Source organism: Lagopus leucura, unplaced genomic scaffold (assembly GCF_019238085.1).
Source record: "Lagopus leucura isolate 7727_CA_CO unplaced genomic scaffold, USGS_WTPT01 Super-Scaffold_739, whole genome shotgun sequence".
Classification (NCBI taxonomy): Eukaryota; Metazoa; Chordata; class Aves; order Galliformes; family Phasianidae; genus Lagopus; species Lagopus leucura.
The window spans coordinates 7406170-7428701 of NW_024962255.1; the positions used below are offsets into that span (position 1 = coordinate 7406170).

A 22532-nucleotide genomic window follows, 5' to 3' on the forward strand; every position below is an offset into this window, starting at 1 on the left:
TAACTTTTTGAAAATCCTAAAGCTATCACATAAATGTAAATGTACATAATGGGTTCTTTTTTCCCCAACTTTTTTTTTTTTCTTTTCTTTTTTTTTTTTTTAAACGGTAATAGATTTCTTAATTTCAGTGTATAAAAATGGGGAAAAAAACCCAAAATCCTAAAGAATCTAGGATACCATTTGTTCTCCTCTACTTGGACCCCCAATACTTAACTTGCATAGCTCAGCTCTGTCACAGTTCAGCCTGGCTTGGCCTGGTTCCATGATGGAGGGGCAAAACCAAGATCCCAAAACCTGGATGCTGGCATAGGGCTCTCCAGAATTAACCGAAATCTGAGCTCCTAACTCTGCTTTTGTGTACAGCCAGCAACACTAGCAACTCCCAGGTAAAGCTCCAGTCACATACTGGAAGCAGTGCTGCCTCGTGCTGCAGCAACCCCTCATCAAGTATTTAACTCTTCAACAATTTACCAAAAAAATGCAGCACTGACCAGCACCCTTTAATACAGTCATCCCACAGCACAGTTATGCCACTTGTGAGAACAAAGTCAGACAGTATTAAGGACTCTACCCAGTAAGGAAAGGTATACTCATCTGTGGCCCTACATTTCAAGCCATACATTTCATCTGGTTTTTCTGCTCAGCTGCATTTGTGTTTTCCTTATAAGCACATTTTACATCTTTCCTTTTTCATAGCAAAATAAGAAAGTACCCAGTCTTTAGTTTGATAGCTCTGGAAACTATTTAATAGCAGTGCTGACTCATGAATACACATTTCCTTTTTCACTTGAAGCAAAGAAATTAAATACCACAGAGACTGCTCTACAGCAAAAATCCAAATAAGTTGGGAGTGAAACTGCATTAGGCTATAACACACTGATACGCTTTCAAGATTCAGCCAAGCTTTTCTTCTTGCAAATGTGATAAGTGCTGGCATATTCTTCTGGCAAAGTGATGTTAAGTACTTCAGCATGTTTGCATACTTGCTAGGGTAGATGAAAAACCCACTAAAGATGAAAAAAGTGGTCTAAGAATTTGGGGCAGAAGGGAGGGAGCACTGCATTCAGAAAACATCTATTAAATTCACTGCTGCATAGCAGAAAGCCCAACTCTCTATGAAAACTACAGAAAAATGAAAAACAGGATCTTTTTTTTCATTCCAGTGAAAATATCCATAACAGTGGATATTTTAAGGGTTTTATTTTACATTTTGTCTGCTTCTCTGAAAACATTTCCCTTTCCCAACCCTACCCTAATATAAACTGAAAAGCCACGAAAAGTTTAAAAGAAACGTCAATTTTTTTGGCTACAATAACAGCAAAAAAAAAAAAAAAAAAAAAAAAAAAAAGACTGAAATGTTTTGATGCTTACATATCACAAGTCTTTCAATAAAAATAATTTCCCAAGGGAGGAGTTTCCTATGAAAGACTTCACCTCCAATGTTTTCTCAAAACACCCTGATCATCGGTATGTGTGGAACAAATCAAGTTGCTCGTGTTCACCAAAGAAAATGAATACAAAAGCGATAACAGGCTTTATTGGTAGTCTTGCCGAGTTAAAGAAGGTGACATGAACATAAAATGAAAAAGAGTTGTGTTTCACAGTGATTTGGAGGTGAGTTCATACCCTTCCTTCATGCTTCTCTGACATCAGTAATTATCTGAGGAAGGAACAGGATGGTCTGCTGATATGTTACAGAAATAGAAATTTAATATGTACTTTTAAGATAGGTGCTCAGAACATATTAAAGGGTTATGCTTAAAGGAAATACAGCTCAGGAGCCAGGGAGAACAATGCTGACACCAAGTGGAAGAAAATGTTGCTGCAAACTTGAGATGGATCTCTGAGCCGCAAGTCTTCTCAAGCCACAAGCACAGTAAATTTTAATAAACATCAGAGGAAGGCCGCATGGTCCTCTGAAAGTAGAACTTTGTGTTATCCTAACATGTACACTATATTAATTGAGTCTCTTCCCTGTGTTGCAGCTGGCCTTGATAAGCAACACAACCACCTGCCATTCTAAACACATCAGATATTTCTCTCCGTTGTGAACTGCAAATAAGACTCTTCGATCTGTAATCAACATACGGTCTGCAAGTCTGGCTTGGTAGGAGCTTTCAAGATGCTCTGTTCACAGCAAAACTGAAAACAGGCATTCACAGACTGAGAGGTAACAAAGGTAAATCTCCATTACTGCTTAGTTTGTTTCTGTACAGCATATCACCTCTCAGTGTTTTTCCAGTTCAGGAAAGGCATCTGTCAGCAATCAGTTTTAGAAAGACCTTTCCCACTCACATTCTTTATGCCATTATTGAATGGCTGATGGTGATCCATGTCATCAGCTTGTGCAATCACTTGAGCACTATTTCTGAATTATTCATCACATTAAAGAATCATAGGACTTCAATGTAACTGGCTTCTCTCTTCATGTTCAAGTCACTTGCTGAAGTAAAGCGCAGCTGAGAGTGTGCTTCAAAGCCTGCAGAACACACCTTCTCCTACCCCTATTCTCTCCTAGCACAACTTTCACCAGCCAAAGAAAAATGAAAGTAACATTGTCTAGATGTCACAGAGAGCAGGGAGGTAGTGACAAAATCCACTAAGTCACAAAAAGAATTTAAATGTGACAGCACTCATACAGTAAGGCAGCAGAAAGCCCCAGCAATGCTGGAGCAAGCATTAAATGTGTCACATTCACTCCACACCTTGTAGTTTGCTAAAAACAGAGACCAGGGACATTTGTCATTTCAGACTTACAGACCTCCACCACAAAGGCAGGTCTACTGAAGACCATAGGCACGGCTCAGAAATAACACCACACATTACCATATCCCCTCTGCTCTTCACCTATCAATGGGAAGGCTTTGCCATTGAAGACCTAGAATGTGTACTGAATATTCCAGCCACCTCCAGTAAGTCTTTTTAAGTCACAACTGCCTAATACAGTGCTCTTTATCAAATCCTTATGCTTGCAGTCAGTAAAATATTTTTCTTTGTTTATCCAGAAGAAGAAGAAAAAAAAAACATTTTCACAATATATTACCCATAATTTCTGTGGAGATCCAAGTCCTGCTCTGATTCTCAATGTGCGGCATTTTTAATCCAGTCTTCTGGTTTGGACAGCTCCCAAACTCAAACTTAGAACTTAATGTTTAATGAGCCCATGCTTTCACAAAATTTACAAAGGTCAGAAAAAATACTTTTCCTGTGGAATGGGAAGTAATATAAAGAAATCTTTCTATAACATAACAGCAAGCCAGAAGAACTGACAAATCTCTTGGCAGTTCAAATGCTACACACAGAATTCGCTATGTTCACAACTCAACTAGAAGTTATCTTTGCAATGCAGAGAACTTATGTGAAAGAAAATAATCAGGATTGTATCAGTTAGAAAAAAATGCTAAACCCACAAATATGAATCGGAACTATGAGACTCTATCCATGAAAAATTACACTGGCAGGATGCTTTAGTCTAACCTGGAAGCTTGAGTTTACTAACTCTCAAGATCACATTTGTTTTTTGTTTGTTTTTTTTTTTTTGAAAGTTTTCAACTAATTTCAAAAGCATGATCATGGGATTAGCGAAAGGAAAACATCATTTAAATTATGAGCTGTCCTTGAAATTGAGGACAGCCCACTTGGAAAACTGCAAATCTTTTTTTATATCAACTTCAAACAAAAGCGAAGCATCGATTTTTCTTTTTTTCTTTTTTTTAAACAAATCGGTTAATGTGGAAACATCCACAATCCTCATTGAAAAATGCTAAAAACCTGATACTAACAAAACTCCCTAAACCACAAAGAGCCATCTCAATAAACCTGTAAGTCAAACAGATAAATTCTCCATAAAATATTTAGCTGCAGTAAGCCGACCAACTCAAACCTCATTGTACAGTTTCAGAAATCCACTCTGAGGTGTCTGTGGTCTTTCTGAAGGACTGGAAGAGAGTTCAGCTCCCCTCTCCCAGCAATGGCTCTCTGTGATCACTTTTCAGTAGGGCTCCACTATTGCAGAGAATAACTACATAGTCTCTGCAGCCTTGCTGATAAAAAGGGAAGCACACGTAAAGGTCACAGGAAGAAGAGAAAACAAAAAATGAGAGTTATTTCCTCAGGGTTTTAGCTTTTCTTTTAATTAACTGAAGGATGGGATGCAGTGGTATGCACACACCAAAAAAGTCATGCTTCTGTTTGCTTAGTTCAGGAAGGATTTATCTATCATGCTTGAGCACTGAGATGAAATATGAAAAAGCACTCTAAAAGTCCATGCCAAATAAATAAATAAATAAATAAATAAATAAATAAATAATCGATCCAGTCGTTTCTTAACCCAGAACATAAGATTTGGAAATAATGATGAAAGAGTATGACAAATCACTACTAGCAAGGTTTGATTTATAATTTAATTCACTTACATGGCATAATCTTCTACAAAAAGCGCACCCCAACAGCAATAAAAAGATCCCTCAAATTAAATAGCTGAAAATGCAAACATCAGTGTACCTGCTTCAAGTTACTTCAGGAGAAACAGCCAATAAAAGCAAGTTTCATTTTCAGGAAGCAACAAGGGATCTGAGCCACGTTTGCCATTTCACTTTTTGCTTGCTTTGCTGGAACTAGTTCATGCACGTTGACTGTGTTTACTTTGTAAACCTAACTTTCATGTTTCTCATTTAGTGGACTTTTAGCAATTGTTATATTATGAAAGATGAAGAGTACCTATCCAATATGCTGGATTTCCTGCCAGAAATTACAAAAGAAAGATCAACCACAGAATTCTAAATTCCCTTCTCACCACAGATGGGATTTCTTTCATAAGCTTACCTCAGAGCAGGAGAGTGCCTCGTGGCTATGCTTCATCTGGACTTTTATTAAAGAACTTGAAAGGATTTTTTTCACAATACTTCTTTCCCACATCACCACAAGCCCAGACAGACTGTGACATTCTGCAGAATTACAGGGAGTGAAGTTCCTTCTAAAAGAGTCATTGAAATAGAATGCCAAGTCTCTTGGCTTTTCCAAGACATTTCCAATTTCCTCTTGCTACTGTAAAAATACATAGTTATTGTGAGTAGAAGCATATACAGTTGGATGGTCTTGCACACTCATTTGAGTACATGTTTCAGGGATTCTCAAAGATAGCAGTGACACAGGAGAGTATGATGGGAGGTAGAAGTGCATGTTTTGATGCTATCTATATGAATTGACTAGGATTTTAGATTTGGAATCATTTCATAAACTTCTTTGCACTGGTGTCTTCTGTTCTCTGTACCTATGATTATACAGAATTTTTCAGAATTTTTTTTTATAGAGAGGTGTTCCAAGAAGAATGACAGTCCCAATATTCTCCTTGCAGATATAGAACATGCTCTACATATGAACTGTGACTTAGCATTATAAAAGTCTGCTGATTTTTCCTTACTGCAGAAAATTAAGTAAGAAGCCAAAAAGAATGGAGTCACAAATGTGAGACTCATGATCTTCAATTACATACAATTTAAAACTATTTAATAATACTCTACATGATCTGTTATCCTTCTAATCATCTAGGCATGACTTGCAAGGATTTGTGGTAACTTCATGGTATGTAGTATGAGACTGCAGGCCTTACTACTACATGCCCCTCCAGTTTTTTTTCTAAAAAAATCAATTTCAAATTAGGCAGTAATGATATGTGACATCACAAACTGAAAGCTAAACTTATATTGACCTTCCCCCCTAAAGCAACAATAGTCTATCAAGGTTCTTCCACCAGGAGATTTTTGACAAATGAGGCCAACAAGAAATCAAAGTACTAACATTCTTTTAAAGAAGAACATGTCGCCCAAGGAGAATCTCAGACAGTTCAGCAAAATATGGAAAGATGAAATGGGTTTCACTCTTCTGTATTTTGCTCCCCTGACTCACCAATGTATAGCAATACGGTATAAAGAGTTTCAGCAGGGGAAAAATTCAGTGGCTTTGATCTAACAAATTTCTGCATTAAGATATTTAAAATGGAAAACATTAGAATTCTATTCCTGACTCAGTTCTTATACTATTACATTTGCATTTTTTCAAAAATCAGAATTTTAACTTCTGTTTCCCCTCTAGCTTATGCATGTGATGAATAAGTATTCACAGTACTCGCAAGTAGCTGTGGTCAGTACCTAAACTACATACAAAGTAAATTATTTCCATTTCCTTGCTGAATCAGTTCATGTAACTTTCTTACCTGGAGGCCATCTGCTTGTCTTGGTGAGAAATAAGGGTTCACATCAACAAAAAGCATCTCATAGTGCTGAAGCAAATACAGCAGGAGGCCATTGTAAAGCCTTTGTTCTTCACAAGCCAAGGGACTGACGGGAATCCTAAGGGAAGAACAGATAGATGAAGTTTCAGAGCTCTGAGATCAGGGGCTAGTGGTAAGTCATGCAGGAAGCACCCCTAATACCCCAAACAATTCAGAATGCAGCCTGTTGAACAACTGGATAAAACAAGTGTTCCAGCCCCCTTCCTAATATGTAATTGTTGGGATGGGAGTCATCTCCATTTGCTGGGGGTCACGATACTGCAAAGCTCACAGTGATAGAGTCTCAGTTTGCTACAGCTACTCACATCACACTGAATCTTTGATGCAGTACAACAATATAGCTAGAGCCTGACAGTTTCTCAGCTGTGAAGTTCATAAAATCAAGGATGAAGAGGACAAAAAAAAAAAAAAAAAGCCTCAAAAATCTGCCTCTACTCAAAGGCACAAGGGCTTAAAGAGCTGTTTTGCTGTTTCAGCTTCTGATGGTGAATTTTGATGACTCAAATATTAAGAGAACAGCCTGTGGGGAAAAAAGAAAATTGTAAGTAAGACAGTGTTTCATTATAATAATTTGTAATTTCATAGACTTTGGTCACATGTAGCAGAATTTCCAGCTGCTCCCAATAATAGATGGTCCATCATGGGATTTTTTATTATTATTAAATAAGTGGTAGTTTAACTTGTTCTATCCGTACAAGTAGACTAAGTTGGAATAATTTAATTTAAATCTGGGGATTCATTAGGTGGCATTGTAATCTCATTCCCTGAAAGGTCTGTGTATTCCCATCGTGACCTATCTGGAGGCTCGGAGGACATTTGCATATAAATTTGTTGCCTAATCCAGCTTCCCTAGTTATGCTGCATCAACTCAATTCTACGCAGCACGATATTATTATTTAAACAAGAAATTCATAAACTCTGGAGACTAAAGAAGAGAAATGCACACACCAGTCTTCTGTTTGCCAAATCGGTACGTTCCTTATTCATTTGCAATTCTGAAGTATGAATATATGGACCAGGTCCAGTCCAAGTGCTTTTGTTTTCACATTTTACTTTTACCTACTGTTGTTTCTGTAAGAGCTTGGGCTTCTTTTAAAGGAGAATGTTTTAAGCAGAGTTACATGCAGATGTAACTTAGATGCACTGGATAAACCGCCTGATCAGCAAGCACTTTTTTCTTCAGGACTGGCTAACAATTCTCCCTTTTGAATTCCTCTTTTTCTCAAAACTTCATCAATTTCTCAAAAAACAAAGCAAAACAAAAATAAAAATCCTCTTTTTCAGGCTTGTTAATAGAGCACACAGCAACCTCATGAGACTACTCATACTTTACCCAAACATTAATACCCTCAATTCACAGTTGCTACAAGGAATCTTTTCTGTTCCCTGCCTTCTTTTTCATCGAATTAAACATTTGTTCTCTAATTTACCAACTCTTTACTATGTTAGCATGGAGCATTCCACAAACAGCTCTCTCCATATTTACTGGGGCTCACATTCACACAGTACTACTGAGTGCTCCATTCTAAGTCAGCTTTAGACAAACCAAAGCAATACTCAGAATGCGGCCCTACTGCTAACTCCAAATATCAGATATCTGCAGATATTCACAGGTGGCAACACATGAGGATTCCAAATATAGAAAGAACATTTTTAGTTTTCTCTGCAGCCACATTCAGTTTCAATTAGTTCTGCAAAACAAGCACTTCCTGCCTCTTCAGACACTTCTGCTTCTAGCAGAAACTAATCATCAGGCTGACAAGAGGAGCTGTGTTCATTCTGCACTGACCAGGAATATGTTCCTAGGAAGGGCATAGCTACTGGAGCACATGCTGCACTTTAGCTCAAAAACTCTTTTGTAGTACAAATCAAACACAAAAGAACTCTAAAAATGAGAAATAAAACTTGATTTGTCAGGAATCAATTAATGCTTTCCTTGAGAAAGCCTAAATCTTTCAAAGTTGCTTTGCCACAGAGCACAAGCTAGAAAACTCATACACGCTTTGCCTTGGTTTTATTCAGGAGACCTGCCAAGGTTCCTTGCTGGCAGAAGCTTACATGTAAGACTTGCTGTAAATTTACAGAAAGAATGAGTCAAAATGAGTAGATGCAAACAGATAGTTGGCTAGCATCCTTACACACACATCCAAGAACTGCTAACTGCAGTTAGCAAAAATCTCTTTAGCAAGATGAGGCATAGCGAAGTACACACAGAAATCTAAGTAATACAGGTCAAATCTCTGATAAAAGAAAAGCAACATTCTCTCTTCTCAGCACTTGTGCAGGCTAACAGGACACGAAACAGCTCACAAGAAGGATGAATAGCGATAGAAATGAATAGTTCAGAGGATGAGCAGAAAGAATTCACTGGTGGAAACTGAAAGAAAATGGGCCTCAGCAAAGAAAATCTAGGGAGTAACCAGTGTAACTCTTGACCTATGAGCTACTTTTTTGGCTCCCTCACCTACAAGGAGGTGAGGACGCGATAGCTGCATTGTGCAGATTTTAATGCTGAAGTTTTAAAAAGCAAGAAACAAATGCCTCAAAATCTCAAAAAAAGGCTCAAAATGTAAGAGAATGGTGTCACAGGAAGGAAAAAACAGAAGCTGGTTCATGGAGACTAAAGTAAAATTGGAATATTTTACTCAGTTACCGTTTTTTCTGATATATACCTTCTTTTTTTATTGACACTTTTGGTCCTATCACACCAAACAGGGACAAGAAGTATATGTGCCACTAATATAATAGAGAATAATTCCAGTGTAAAAATGTTTTCAGTCAAATATTCAAAACAAGCAGGACTAAGGTAAAGGGTTGCAACAGATTAAAATCAGAGAAGTGATATTTAATAGCCAGTTTTCACATGGAGATTTTTTTTAGCATTTAAAATTCAAGGTAGTAAGTTTTCTGTGTTCCTGTAACTAGTCTTCCAATGTAACGCCTATGCTAAGGCTTGTAATTTCTATGTTGAGATAATGTACTTAATAGCTGTTCGGTATACACAGTTTAGGTTGGCAAGGTGTAATTAGCAACAAGTTTTATACTCTAATTTTGTGTCTCAAAATCCGTAACTGCTCCATGGTCCAATTACTGAAATACTAAACTCCATCACTTTAGTGAAGCGTACAGGAAATGTTGAGTCACAGCCTGAAGCGCTGATTGAGCACCTGCAGAAAGGACCTGGTCAGCCCTGGGAGCACAGGTGAAGGCAATGCAGCTGTGTGACTGGAAGGCATGGAGCCTGGTTGCACCCCTCTTACATCCATTTAAGGGCTGACTGCCACAGGGGAAGATTTCTTCCCGGAAAACTCTCTCTGGTGGAGCTTTCCTCTGTGAACCTGGAATCTTCTGATATGGGTAAGCAATCTTTTTCCCTTCCCTTATAGCACCTTTCTATCATGCTGATCCTCCCATCATACTGATTTGCCCAATTGCTACAGTGAACTATGAACATGACAGGTGTCCATAATGAAACTGTCAACAGATTTAGACAGGTAATAATTGAAAATCAAATTTATGCTTGAATATCAACAGATCAAAAACCAAAGCAGAACAGTATAATGAATAACTCAACATAAAAGCAGGAAGACATTGTTATACTGAAAATGCAGAGTACCAGTATAGGTGAAGAACAGTTAATACCTGCAACAAATTAATGTCACAACCATAGTTAATGTTACATCCAGGAAGATATTTCCAACAATAGCGTGGGGTGTATGTTTCTGTAGACTAGAATTAAAATTGTATTTTCCACAAGCTATATGTTCTGAAGCAGAACTATATTCAAAGTATGGCAAGGAGCACTCAGTATGTCTCACTTTCCTGTTTATCTGTATCCTAGGTGCCAAGCATTTAATGATGTTGCAGCTAATCGTGCAAAGGTCCTTCTTTGAGAGACTTAATGGTAATGTATGGCTTTATTCCTTGTGCCATGCTTGACTACCTAGAAATTAATCTGGTACAGGAAAATACAGCAGTTTGCTCTGAATCTTGGAGGCCTCAGGCTACTCAGCAGGAAGCAGTACAGCAATCTTACTGAAAGAAAATGCCAGTTGAAAGGCTCTCCTCCCCACCCAATTACCAGAAAGGTGATTTTTCACAATTCTATAAAGTAGCTCTCAAGGACAGCACTAGCTACACACTTCACAAAAAAGAAAATGACCTACTGGTTTACCTCTCCCAGAGCTGGTGAGATCAGAATGACTATAAAAAGCATTAACATTCACTTTCATTGGGTAGATACACTTCTATTTAAGACGCTGTGCTGGCTTAACAAATCTCTCTGGCAGGGAAACTCAAAGCTGATAATTTCTAAGGCTTCTCATACAAATTACTGCCACAAACATTTAGTTTAGCACTAAGTGAACTCTAAAAAAAACCCAAACAAACAGGCATGATTGGAACTAGCTTGAGGATCTCCCAAAATAGATTAGGATGCTTAAAAACTGGAAGAGTTTATCAATTAAAAATGGAACCCACTTGGTTCTTCTGCAGAGATAAAGAAATCTGTGGGCATAGATTCAAATAATTTGGGAAAAGAGTAATAAAACATTATGTCTACATGCACACAAGCTAAATGTGATGGCAAAGGTGCCTTAGGATACAAGTGTGACAGTCAGTGCAGTCCTTGCTGAGTTAGCATGGGGTGACGTCTGGATTTTTGATGGAGGCTTTTTAGCATCAATCTTTTTTACTTATTCTAAGTATCATGCAACTAGCCCAGACACTTGAAGCAAATCTCATTTGCCTACACTTATTAGTTAATAAGCTTTCAGTACACAGGTATTAAGGGGTTTTGTTGTACAACTGCTTTGTTCCACTGGAGTCCCGTGGAGTAGGCTCCATGGTGAAGACTATTCTTGTAAGAGTGAATGCTATAAGCCCTCTCACACTACACACTGCTAGATAAGTCTCTCCAGCTGTTTTTTTTTTTTTTTAACTTGCAAGGGTTTATAAGCTGTACACCCTGTATTAAGCTCTCAGAGCAGAGAAAAAGACATGGAGCACCCTGAAAATGCTGAGCACAGTTCCCCAAAACAAAGATTGTCATTACTTTCTAACATATATTCAGTGAAATAGGTACCAAGTATGCTTTTTAAAAATCTGCCTTTAAAAAATTTGCCACACTAAGAAGTAGGAGGAAAAAAACACAAGAGTTCTATTGCTGTATAGAAAATGACAATAATTAATAAAAATTTTGCAAGTAGACATTAGCCTGTAATTCACACTAAGCTGGAATGACTGATCCACTGAAACAAAGGTTTACAAATTTTGAAACAAGTATAAACACTTCATCACTTTTCTGTGTCAATGTGAAGGATTGGATGAAGTGCTGAGATTTCAGTTTCTCTGGGAAACCCAGCACTGTCAGACTATTCCAGGCTGCTGCTTCTTACCACCTTGACTGACCTGACATATGCTCTCCCACCTTTCTTTTTTAGCACCCAGTTTAGTGTCTGGCCTCTACCATTTCAAATGCACCTTCAGCAGCTTCAGCACCTACTGCTTGCAAGCAGAGCTGCCCACTGTTCAGGTATTGACATGCAATTCAGTGGCACCAATATATCCAAAACTCTCTCGACGAAGAATACAATGAATTACTTGTGCATCTTGGAGAGACACTAGCCCATAATATTCTGTACAGACATTTAACTTTCAAAACACTATGCTTACTATTGGATATGTTATGATAGAAAGCCTTATTTTAAGGTGTGATCATGTAGTACTCACTTGAAAAGAGCAGGTCCAAACACAATGGCTAAATTTTCCAGAGTCATGCAATTCACTGCACTGTACGTTGCTACCTTTAACAGGAATGCAGACAGGAACTGGAGAAGGTTTTGATGTGTTTTGGGAAGGCAGCTAATTAACTGTCTCAGATTCTTTATGCACTCTGTAGTGTCGGTCCTGTGCTCTGTATTAAAAAAAAAAGTTATTTCATAGTTATTCCTGGTAATAACAACCTCACCAGAGACATTAAAATATTTGTTCTGTGCTTTACTCTTAGTATGTATTCTAAATGAAGAATTTATACACTAAATTCTAGTAACTATTTTCACAGATTTCCCAGATAACAAGTTTTATATGCACTGTTTATGCTATTCTTCCTGCTAGGATAGAAGAAGCTAGTACTTGTTGCTTTTTTAGTAAAGCTGGTAACAGACAGTAATCATGTACATGAATCCTTAAGGCTGCCTTGAGGACATAAGATTATCAGCCTTGATTTTCCGCAGAGATCTGACGCATGCTGTTTGCCTCTCATTAAGAGGTATAAGAAATAGTACCCCTTCAGTCCCAACTTACCTCCATTTCCTGACTAATTAGTAGGTCTCCATCTCAAAACAATTTTGCTCTATAAATACATGTGTAGTTACACGAGATGCTCAAAAAAACTAAATTGTGGATACTTAGCATTTCCTTGATTCCCATTCTTCAAAGAAATGTTACAAAGCAAAATTATCTCCCTGCTTGATCAGCAATTCAGAATTAGAGTGGTAAAGTCTCCTGGATATTAGAACTGAAATGTCAGTGCTGCTCAGTAACTGTCAGCTGATGCCCAAATTTGCAGTAGATCTCCAGGAAACATCTGTGTAGCTTTAATACTGTGAAGAGCAAATCAATCCTTTAGGGCAATTGTAACCCTAAAAAATACATTTCATAAAAATTAAGACCCATGTTGCTCAACATATTAATGAAAAGGAGTTGGAATGGAGGAGGAAAAAAAGAACAAGCAAGATTATTCAGGGTACTCAAAACATGATGATTGCAAAAATTTGTGGAAACAGAAAGATCTTTCAGCACAATCTTTTAGAGTTGCTGAAAGTGATTTTCTGTGGTCTCTTTTTGTCATCACTGTTGGTTTGGTTTTTGTTTTTTTTTTCTTTTTTCTGAAGTATTTATATAACTTGGAATTAGCAGATGAAGTTTGAACAAGAGCAACCTGCAGTATAACCCATAAAACACACTTATTTGTACACAAAAACTTGAACTGGTTATCACTGAAAAGCACTTGCTGTAATTGCCTGAAAGCATTAGCTACCATCCATGGTAGAGTTTTATTTTATTTTACACATTAAGAACTATCAGTGGGAACAGGGAACTAGACAGCATTGCTCTAAGCAACTCCTTCTGGCTTTGCAATTAAAATACTGCACACCATTCCATGCCACCCACTGCTTCAAGGAAGTTGGTAAGAAAATTGGTAAAAAGTACTGCGTCAGAACAGGGAATAAAAAGGTTGCTGTACAAGGAAATGTGAAATAGTGAAGATTTGGCTTTGGAAAGAGAGATGTGAGGCAGTAGATAAATAAACATAATATTATGGTGATTAGATTAAAAAATGGTATCTCAGCAGTTAGTAAAGCAGTGAATCTTTTGGAGAAGGAAGCTTAGAAATGTCCATTCTGTACCTTGGAAAGTTTTTAGCATGCCAGCACAGACGTTGTCTGGAAGAACAGCCACTGGCAGTTCATTTAGAAACAGTTTCAGAAGGCTGGCCACAGAATCAACATCTCCATGATTAATGAGGTCTACTTCTTCTCCCTGATTGTACTTCTGCTTCAGTTCCTTGATTTTATTCACTGAACCACTGATTCGAAATATACCAACATGCTGCAGACCTGCTCAAGAAGAAATATGAAGCAGTAAGCAAGAGTCATATATCATACCTATGTGGTGAGAACTGCATCTTAAAAAGTTCTTTAAAAAAGCACAATAATAGAAATAGATGATGGAAGTGCTGAGTATTTACAGCTTAAATGTACAGTTTATGTAAAAAAAAAAATAACAACAGCTCTCAGAGAGCAGAGAAGACAAAACATTAACTTACCAAATACTTCTAGATACTCCACCATCTGCGTGACAAGAGAGGGGACTCCACATTGCGTTGCATTCTTTGTGAGAGCTTCTAGAGGAACACCAAATGCTCTTTCTCTGCTGAACTGTGGGTCTGGTGAAACTTTACTTGTTGTGTGCCTGACTTGAATAGAAGATAATGATTTCTGGGGAATTAAAACAGGCAAGATAGAAGAAGTAGTTGATTTTCCTTCATTTTAAGGTTGAAGAGTCTAACATTTTAGTTATAATTATTGTGCTCATTAGAATCATGGAGTATCCAGAACTGAAAGGAACCCACAAGGAACATTGAGTCCAACTCTTGAAGCTCCACAAAGGACCATCCAAAATCAAGCTCCATTTCTGAGATCATCATCTAAAACCCCCCTGATCTCTGGCCATCCTGGGGCCCTGTTCACAGCTCTGGGAATCTTTTTCCATGCCCACCGCCCTCTGGTGCAAAACTTCTTCCTGATACTCAACCTGCCCCTCCCCTGACACAGCTCCACACCGTTCCTTCAGGCCCTGTCACTGTCACAGAGAGCAGAGCTCAGCGCTGCCCCTCCGCTGCCTTTGAGGAGCTGCAGCTGCCATGAGGTCTCCCCTCAGCTCCTCTGCTCTGGGTTGAGCAAACAAACGGACTCTGTTGCTCTTCATACATCTTGCCTTACAGATCTTTAACCTTCACAGCCTTCCTTTGGAAGCTCTCTAATAGTCTTGTATCCTTCTGATGTTGCAGTGCACAGTGCCCAAGGTGAGACTGCACCAGCTCACAGTTGAGGCTCTTTGCACGCTTTACCTCCATTGCACATTCCTAACATTGTAGACTGTTAATATCTTCCTTCTTTAGAGCTAAGATAGGACCTGTGAACACTTTAACCATAAAAATCCAGATACAGGTGGTGTTTGAAGAGCCCTGGAGAGCAGCAGCATGGAGCTTTCAGCCCTGCAGAGCCAGGAGCTCAGCTAATGCTTATTGTGGTTTCCACACATAGACATGCCTATAACTGCACATAGACACAACCTAACGCTACAGTTCAGCAAGAAATCCAACCATGCAAACTTAAAACATAGAGGGCTGTGAGTAGTAGCTGTAGGTCTCTTGGGAGGTCCTAGTGGCGGGGCCTTCACCACAGCCTGCTGATGAGAAGAGCAGCATGGCACAGCAGCAGTCGTTCCGAGTTCCACAAGCCTCCCATTGCTTCTGTATTCAAATCCAGGTGGCCACAAGTCAGAAGCTTAACCTGAAGCCCTGAAAGGTACATGTGCTATTTATGTCAGCTGTTCCATGAGAACACTCCTGAGCATTGCTATAACCACACCAGCCTCCCTGGCAATCAAACCTTCTGCTTTGGAAACTGAGTTCCTGTGTAATGCAGACGCAGCATTACCTCAGCTACCAAAATACACAAAGCCAGGAGCCTCAAGCACCAATTGTCCCCTTCCCTCCTGTTCTCTTGCTCCTAAGTAATGCAAACTTAACCCCTACATTCAGCATATTAAATCCAAAAAAATGCAACTTTCCACAAACCCTAGCTAATGGAAACCCATATTCTCAGCACATATGCTGACACACTCTTAGCCACACACACCACACCTAATGTGTGAAAGCACATCGTGTTTGTAGCAGTACCCAACCAAACCCAAAGTTTGCTGCAGGCACCTGCTATCAGCACACTTCTCTGTCCACAGACTGACCTCTGAATTTCCCAGAAAAATACAAGTAGAAATCAACCAGTATCAGACCTAGCAAAGGGGAAAATGCCCCCACTTCCTTATTCTCCTTCCCTCCTCATACCCATTCCTCTGCATTTTGCCTTATGAAGTCCCTGGAGGTGTTCAAGGTGAGTTGTGATGGGGACCTGGGCAGCCTGGCCTAGTATTAAATGTGGAAGTTGGTGGCTTTACACATGGCAGGGGGGTTGGAACTTGATGATCCTTGGGGTCCCTTCCAACCCAAGCTTTTCTATGATTCTATGATTTGGTATTATCCACTATGCTGCATTTTGTTCTCAATTTTCTTTCATGCAGGCCATGCTTTATCACACAGGAAAGGACTCATTTATTCAAAGCTTCACACAGCACAGAAAGCAGAATTCTAAACCCAAACCTTCCAGACTTACATGCTGGTATCAGTTCTGCATCAGGAAGATTTAAACAAGCACCCACATTTCATTTTAAAGGGGGATTCTGATTTTTATGTTTTAATAGTGCCATCCTAACACATTAAAAAACCTTCTTAAATGTTGTTATTACTATGTTATTATATTATATATATAATATTATATAATTTTACAATATATGATATATAATATTATATATTGTGTTGTTATTACTATGTTTCACTACAAAAGGAAAAAGGAAAGACTTTCTCACAGATTCGCAGCTGAATTGCTACAGCAAAAGCAGCTTATAAAATGTACACCTTCAAGTTCTGGCTTGCGGCACTGTTGACTTGGCTTCTGTTCAGCTCTGTTGCCATGGCAAAAGTGCACAAACTGAAAAAACTAAACCTTATTCTGCTCTTTCAGTACATAATATGCAAGGTTAGAAGATGATATTATTAATGCTAAAGAGCTAATGATTACTACAAAAAAAAAAAAAGAAAAAGAAAAAGCATAGAAAAATTAATGTATTTTAAACATTTTTTCTGTATAAGTTGTGACGTGTTAAAAAAAGACTCTATATTAAAAATATCTATGATATTTTACTCTAAAAGTCTCAGATACAACAGCTGAGTTGAGAAAAGAAGAGCATCTTTCTCAGAAAACAAGAGAAGACATGAGAGAGACCCACAAAGCCAGACGTAAGTTCACTTACACAAACTGAAAGGGAGGCACTTGCTCCCATATTAGCCTGGAGAATAGCAGTATTTCAGCTGTGCTGCTCGGAAGATACCATCACCTTTCTTCCTATTATAAGTCTGTGCAGCGCAGCCAAGACAAACTGCATCCATCAGGCTGTTCCTCTGTAATTAACTTATCGCAGCACAGTTGCTAAGTATCATCTTCATCAGCAGTTTCACCCCGAGCATGTCCCAGGTAGAAGTTAACTCCTAGCAGAAGAGAATTTTTTGTAGCCAACACTTTCCTCCAGGCTCATATTGCAAAAGTTCACGGGTGTATTACCATTAAGAGATGTCTCCATGGCACCTAATACACAATGGCACAGCTTCCTGAAAACCCATACATCATCTGTTTGATATTTAGTTTTGAGCAGCTTTTCCAATGCAAATTTGCAAATACTCATATTGCCTGCTGTCTGTTCTGTCTGCCAGGAGCAGTAAAATGTTTTGAGGTGGCCCACAGCATATGCATATTATAGGTATACATTTATATAACACTTACACAAACATCTTGGTAAGCATATGAGCAAGGATCCATCCAATCTTAGAAATAAAGTCATAGATGCTGTTAAGAACAACACACACAGTATTATAATTCCTTCAGATATTAATTCAATCCTATGAAATAAGCCAAAAGAAAGCAGTTAATGTTGCAATTAAAAGTAACTGGGATAGATTCTTAACACAAATTTAGTCAATTTTGTAATCAGGTACATAGAAAACAATAAACACAAATGATAAACACGCAAAATTATAAACGGAGTAAAGGAACTTCCTTTCTAGGGTGCTACAAAAATGAATTACTCCATCAGCACACCAAATCAGTGGTTTAAGTACAGATGGAAAGTCCGTCTTCCTTAGTAGAGGGAGTATCACTTAAATATAATACAGATTTTTAGCCCTCTTACCTCTCCACAAGGTCCAGTGCTGCTCTCTGGAAATGCTTCAATTTAAAGTTTTCTTGCCTATGATCCAAGGTTTTCCTAATCATCTGGAGTGAATCAACAGGGCACACATGTGAGGACCCTGCTTTCACATTAGGGCACATTCACTACCACCATTACACCCAGGTGCAGCGAGGACATGGCCAAACCTGTAGTAAGCAGGGTTCATATTCACACTGCTATCTCAGCATGCTCCAGATCTGGGTTTTTTAGCACTTGGAGTATCAGTCAATTACCTTGCTTTGCAACAGAAGATGCTAGCAGATTTAGCCACCCCAATGGGCATTTAATCTCTTTGTTTCATGGTTCACATGCTATTCCACAGTCCAGTTTCCCCCAAAGCCCATTTAGTATCAGTGTCCCAGTGCAAGGTGTGAAGGGACAGCCAGTTCTGGCACACAGCAGCAGTGTCAAGGTGACTGCTTGGAACAAAGTGTGTCACATTTCCTTTTGTTCAAAGTCCCTCTGTTATTTTCTGTCAAGACACTGGGGTGGAAGAGAGGACTATGCAAGCATGGTGCTGCTATTGCCTTGTCCTCCTGTCAGGCAGATGTTGTACAGGAGCTAGCAGGCAGCAACAGCTAGGCTTTCCTCCAGTACCAGAAAATCAGGGTTTTGAACATGCTCTGGGAAAGTGAAAAACAGGGCCCTCTCCCTTTGTGTTTGTGAAGGAAAAGGCTCAGAAGACAGCTGCAAGAGAAACAGTTGTATAGATTACAGCCCAAAACCATTTCAGCTCCCTCCTGCCCTTCTTGCCATCCTGGCCTGCACACACAGCCACAGGGACCTCTCTCATGCTCTGCCCATGGGCTGAACAGGGGGCTGATGTCACTTTTCCAGCAGCACAGCCTTCCCCAGAACAGCAACCCCATCATCACTACCTCCTGGTGTCCAGCCAGCTGAGCAGCATCCCATCACCACTGATATGCTCCACCTGGGCCCATAGCTACAGCTGTCTGAGAGGCCCTAAACCTGCCTGGATACCTCCAGCACTGCCACCCTATGAAATGACCAATTTCAAGCTCTTGCTCTTGCTCCTGCAGGCAGCACCCAGGCTGGTAGTACCATACCCCCAGGCAGCACATGTCCTGCCTGCAGCTGACAGTCATTCTATGCCTCACCTCCAAGCACAATTGTGAAATGATGACTGAGATGGGAATGACTACAGCTCTGCAACCACTAGTAGCAGTGAGAGGGTTCACTCACAGCCTGCGTCAATGCCCTGTCCAGATGAACTGCAGAGATACAGTACTGGCTGCAGGAACAGATGGCCCTGGAGCAGGACAAACAAGTACAGCTCATGGATGTTTATCTTCAAGAAAAGAAACCACACAAAAAGACTGATTAAAAAAAGACAACAAAATGTGTTGGTCCTGCAATACCCCATGGTGTGACTACTCTTTTCTGTCACAGCAATGTGGCTGTCCAGTGCTTATCTCTGAGAGGTTACAGTGGTATTTTGTTGCACTGAATCTCCTTTGGGATGGAAAAAAGCACAAAGCAGTCAGAGCCAGCAGCTCCCCAGCTAACTGTGCCTGCAGGCTGGTAGCTATCTGTTGTCCACAGAGTAACAAAAACCTGAGCCAAAAACCCCTAACCCGCTGCTCCCTGCCACACAGAGCATTTCTAACCCCTCATCTCTCTCTATTTCACAGAATGTGTCATAGCTGACACATTGCTCCCCCCTGCTTCAGCTGAACATTTAAACTCTAAGCATATACCTTTTAAAGCAACAAATTCCCTGCCTGAGCAGCAAGCACAAGTTTTTTCTATTGGATCATCACAGCAGTAGCAGTGCAAACAAGGCAGTAGTGACTATAATCAGCCACTTGCTCTCTACTGTGTCCTTAACTGCAATTGTCCAATAATTTGTTTTCAAAACCTGCCTGCTGAGTCCAAAACCAGAATGCAGCAAGTGAAGTTTATGTAAAACTGAGATATTTCAGCTCTCCAGACAGCCTGCAGCAGCTAGAGGGCACACAAGGCATGCTGCAGAGGTGGTCCTGCAACCCTCACTGCAGACACAGCAAGGAAACCTAAGGCCTGAACAGTTTTCCTTTCATACAAAGCAACACAGTTCAAAGGGATGATTTCTCATTCTGATGTTGTATGAAGAACAGAAGGCCACACACATGACAAATGAAACATATTTCAGCCCAAACCCTTGTTCTGATTAAAATGAATTCCTGTAAGACTTCTGTTGTCTGAGTACAATGCACAGTGCTCTGAGCAGCCACCCTTACTTCAAGGGCTGCATCTAAATTAAAACCAAAACTTTCGGTCTCCTCTCACCCTACTGACCTGGGGAAGGCTACTGAGAAAAGACAGTGCCCTGGCTTGGGTGGTGCAAGGAGGCTGGGGAAGCACTAGGGGTTGCTTTCGTACTTTTTTCACTTGGAAATGACCTCCAGCTTCAGAAGGGCTGCTTCTGAGGCCTGCTGATGTCTTGAAAAGAGAGGAAGAATATAAAACAATAAACATGGAAAGAAAATATAAAAGATTCATTTTCTTCTTTAGAAAACTTTTTTTTTCCTTTTTTTTTTTTTTTTTTTTTTAAAGTAGAAGCATTAGAAACAACAGTATCCCTGTGGGAGAGGGCAGAGGTAGCTGCTGTGGTAAATAGTCTGTCAGCAGCAGTAAAAACAAAAAACAACAGCAGCAAGAAAAATAATTAACTGGAACTTTATGGTTCCGTTAGAGTTTTCCTTCAAAACTGCAAGCAGCCTGTTCTGAAGGTCCAGTAATCTCAGTTTCAGGAGTCTCATGGCATGCAGTCAGATAGGAAGAAAAAGCCCTTCTTGGTGGGCAAGAGCCATCACAGCCAGAGCACATGCCCTGCAGAGAGGCCATGGTGGGGTTGCAGCGTGGGTAGCCACTTGCCCTGCCCTGGACCAGGTCCAGCTGGAGAAACTGTAGTGGCCCTGGGTTAGAAGAAAACACCACAGAATGCAGCCCTACTGATCCCAGCTGAAGAGTCACTTGCAAACCACAGATGCTAGATGCTCAAGATCAGAGGAGAATCGTAGGGTTCAAAAATAAACCAAGTTTGATCTAAAGCAAAGAAATTCAATCCAACTGCAACTGTTAGCCAGCCCTTCCATGACACGATCCTTATTAGCTAGTGAAAGCTTCACAGCAGCTTTTTTCAAGGATACATGGAAATACAATGCCAATGAAAAGGCAGCACTCATCTAAAGCACTGTCCACACCAAAATGCTGTGTTTTAGTCATACTGCTTGTCTAACTCATGTATCTAACTCATGTCATCTTAAAACAGAACTTATGATTCCCTGATATGTGTTGTTGCCTTGTCGCATGTAGGTCTTTTACATTGTTTTTCACATGGATAACTGCAGTGAAGAAGAACCATTTCTCTGAGTGAGAAGGTCAGAGAACAGCCTAAATGCAAATTAACCAACTCTTGAAAACAGCACAAAATTTGTTCCATCTGTACTAAATAATCCAGACCCTCTGTGACTGCTCTGGTGGAGATGCCAAATTATGCTGTTGCTACAGGAAGATTATGAACTGCGTGGCATCCGGAACAGGGGATATTACAATTCCACATAATCAACATCCAAATCATTTCAGCTGCTTTAACAATCTTTTCATTTCCATATCCCAAAACAAATGCCAGGTGAAAAAGCCCACTGGGCAGCATCTCAGAGAATCTCACAGTTAAAGGTGCTGCTTTTTTTTGCGGTTGCCAGCAGGCCAATCAGTGCATGCACCCAAACAGTACCCTGCAGCTGTGAGACCCATGACAACACTGCCTCTTGCCCATCCCAGCGCAGGGCCTTGGGGCAGTGCAGTGCAAAAAGGGCCAGGCAGACCATGTGAGAGCTGAGGGAAGCAGAGAAGGCAGGGCAAGATGAGACAGCGTAAGAAGCTGATGGTGTAAAGCAAGGCATACAGGACTCCAGCAAATTGCTCTGCTGTACTCAGAAGGATTTTGAAAAGCACAGTTTGTTTTGGGTGGGGAGCTTCAAGAAAAGTCTCTTGCATAAGCAGGGATGCAATTGCCCTGACTTTGTAATCCATATAGCTTTCTAAAAATAGGATAAAAGACCATGACAGGCACACAAACCCATGCCAGCACCCATCAGAGCATGCTGACCTCTTACAGCTGACAGCTTCAGAAAGTAAGACGGGAAACACCGAAAGGCCCCCCCGATTTGTCTGAACAGAAGGAAAACACAGACAGAATTCTGTTGCCCATTCCCTGGTTCAAAATCTTTAAAACTGTCCAGTTCAGGAATGTATTCTCTTTTCTTTCTATGGAAACAGCATGATCCCTTGCTAAATTCACTATGATGCAACAGTTGCAACATCTGGGGCTTGACAACTCTTCTGTACTTACCCCATATAAAAGTATCCTTGAATTATCACAGAAAACATTCAGGGTCAGATACATACAGAGAAGTTTCCATCAGATGAACCCATCTTACTGGCCCCCAAAGTGGGTTTCATTGACACCACAGACACACAGCAGTCATCTATTTTGCTCCAATTAATCTTGAACCACTTGAAACTGAAAAATGAGTAAGTTATAAAAAATCTTGTATTTTAAAGGCAATTAGATGGAACTGGTGGTGAAACTACTGGATCTTTCATGAGG

General features: G+C 39.8%; 1 long non-coding RNA gene across 1 annotated transcript; it reads left to right on the forward strand.

Annotated features, from left to right (window-relative positions):
- Nucleotides 1–9630: 9630 nt before the first annotated feature.
- Nucleotides 9631–14151, forward strand: LOC122175255. The gene is made up of 3 exons (XR_006177364.1): nt 9631–9649; nt 10134–10196; nt 14134–14151. It is a non-coding gene; the product is annotated as an uncharacterized LOC122175255 (long non-coding RNA).
- The last annotated feature ends 8381 nt before the right edge of the window (nt 14152–22532 follow it).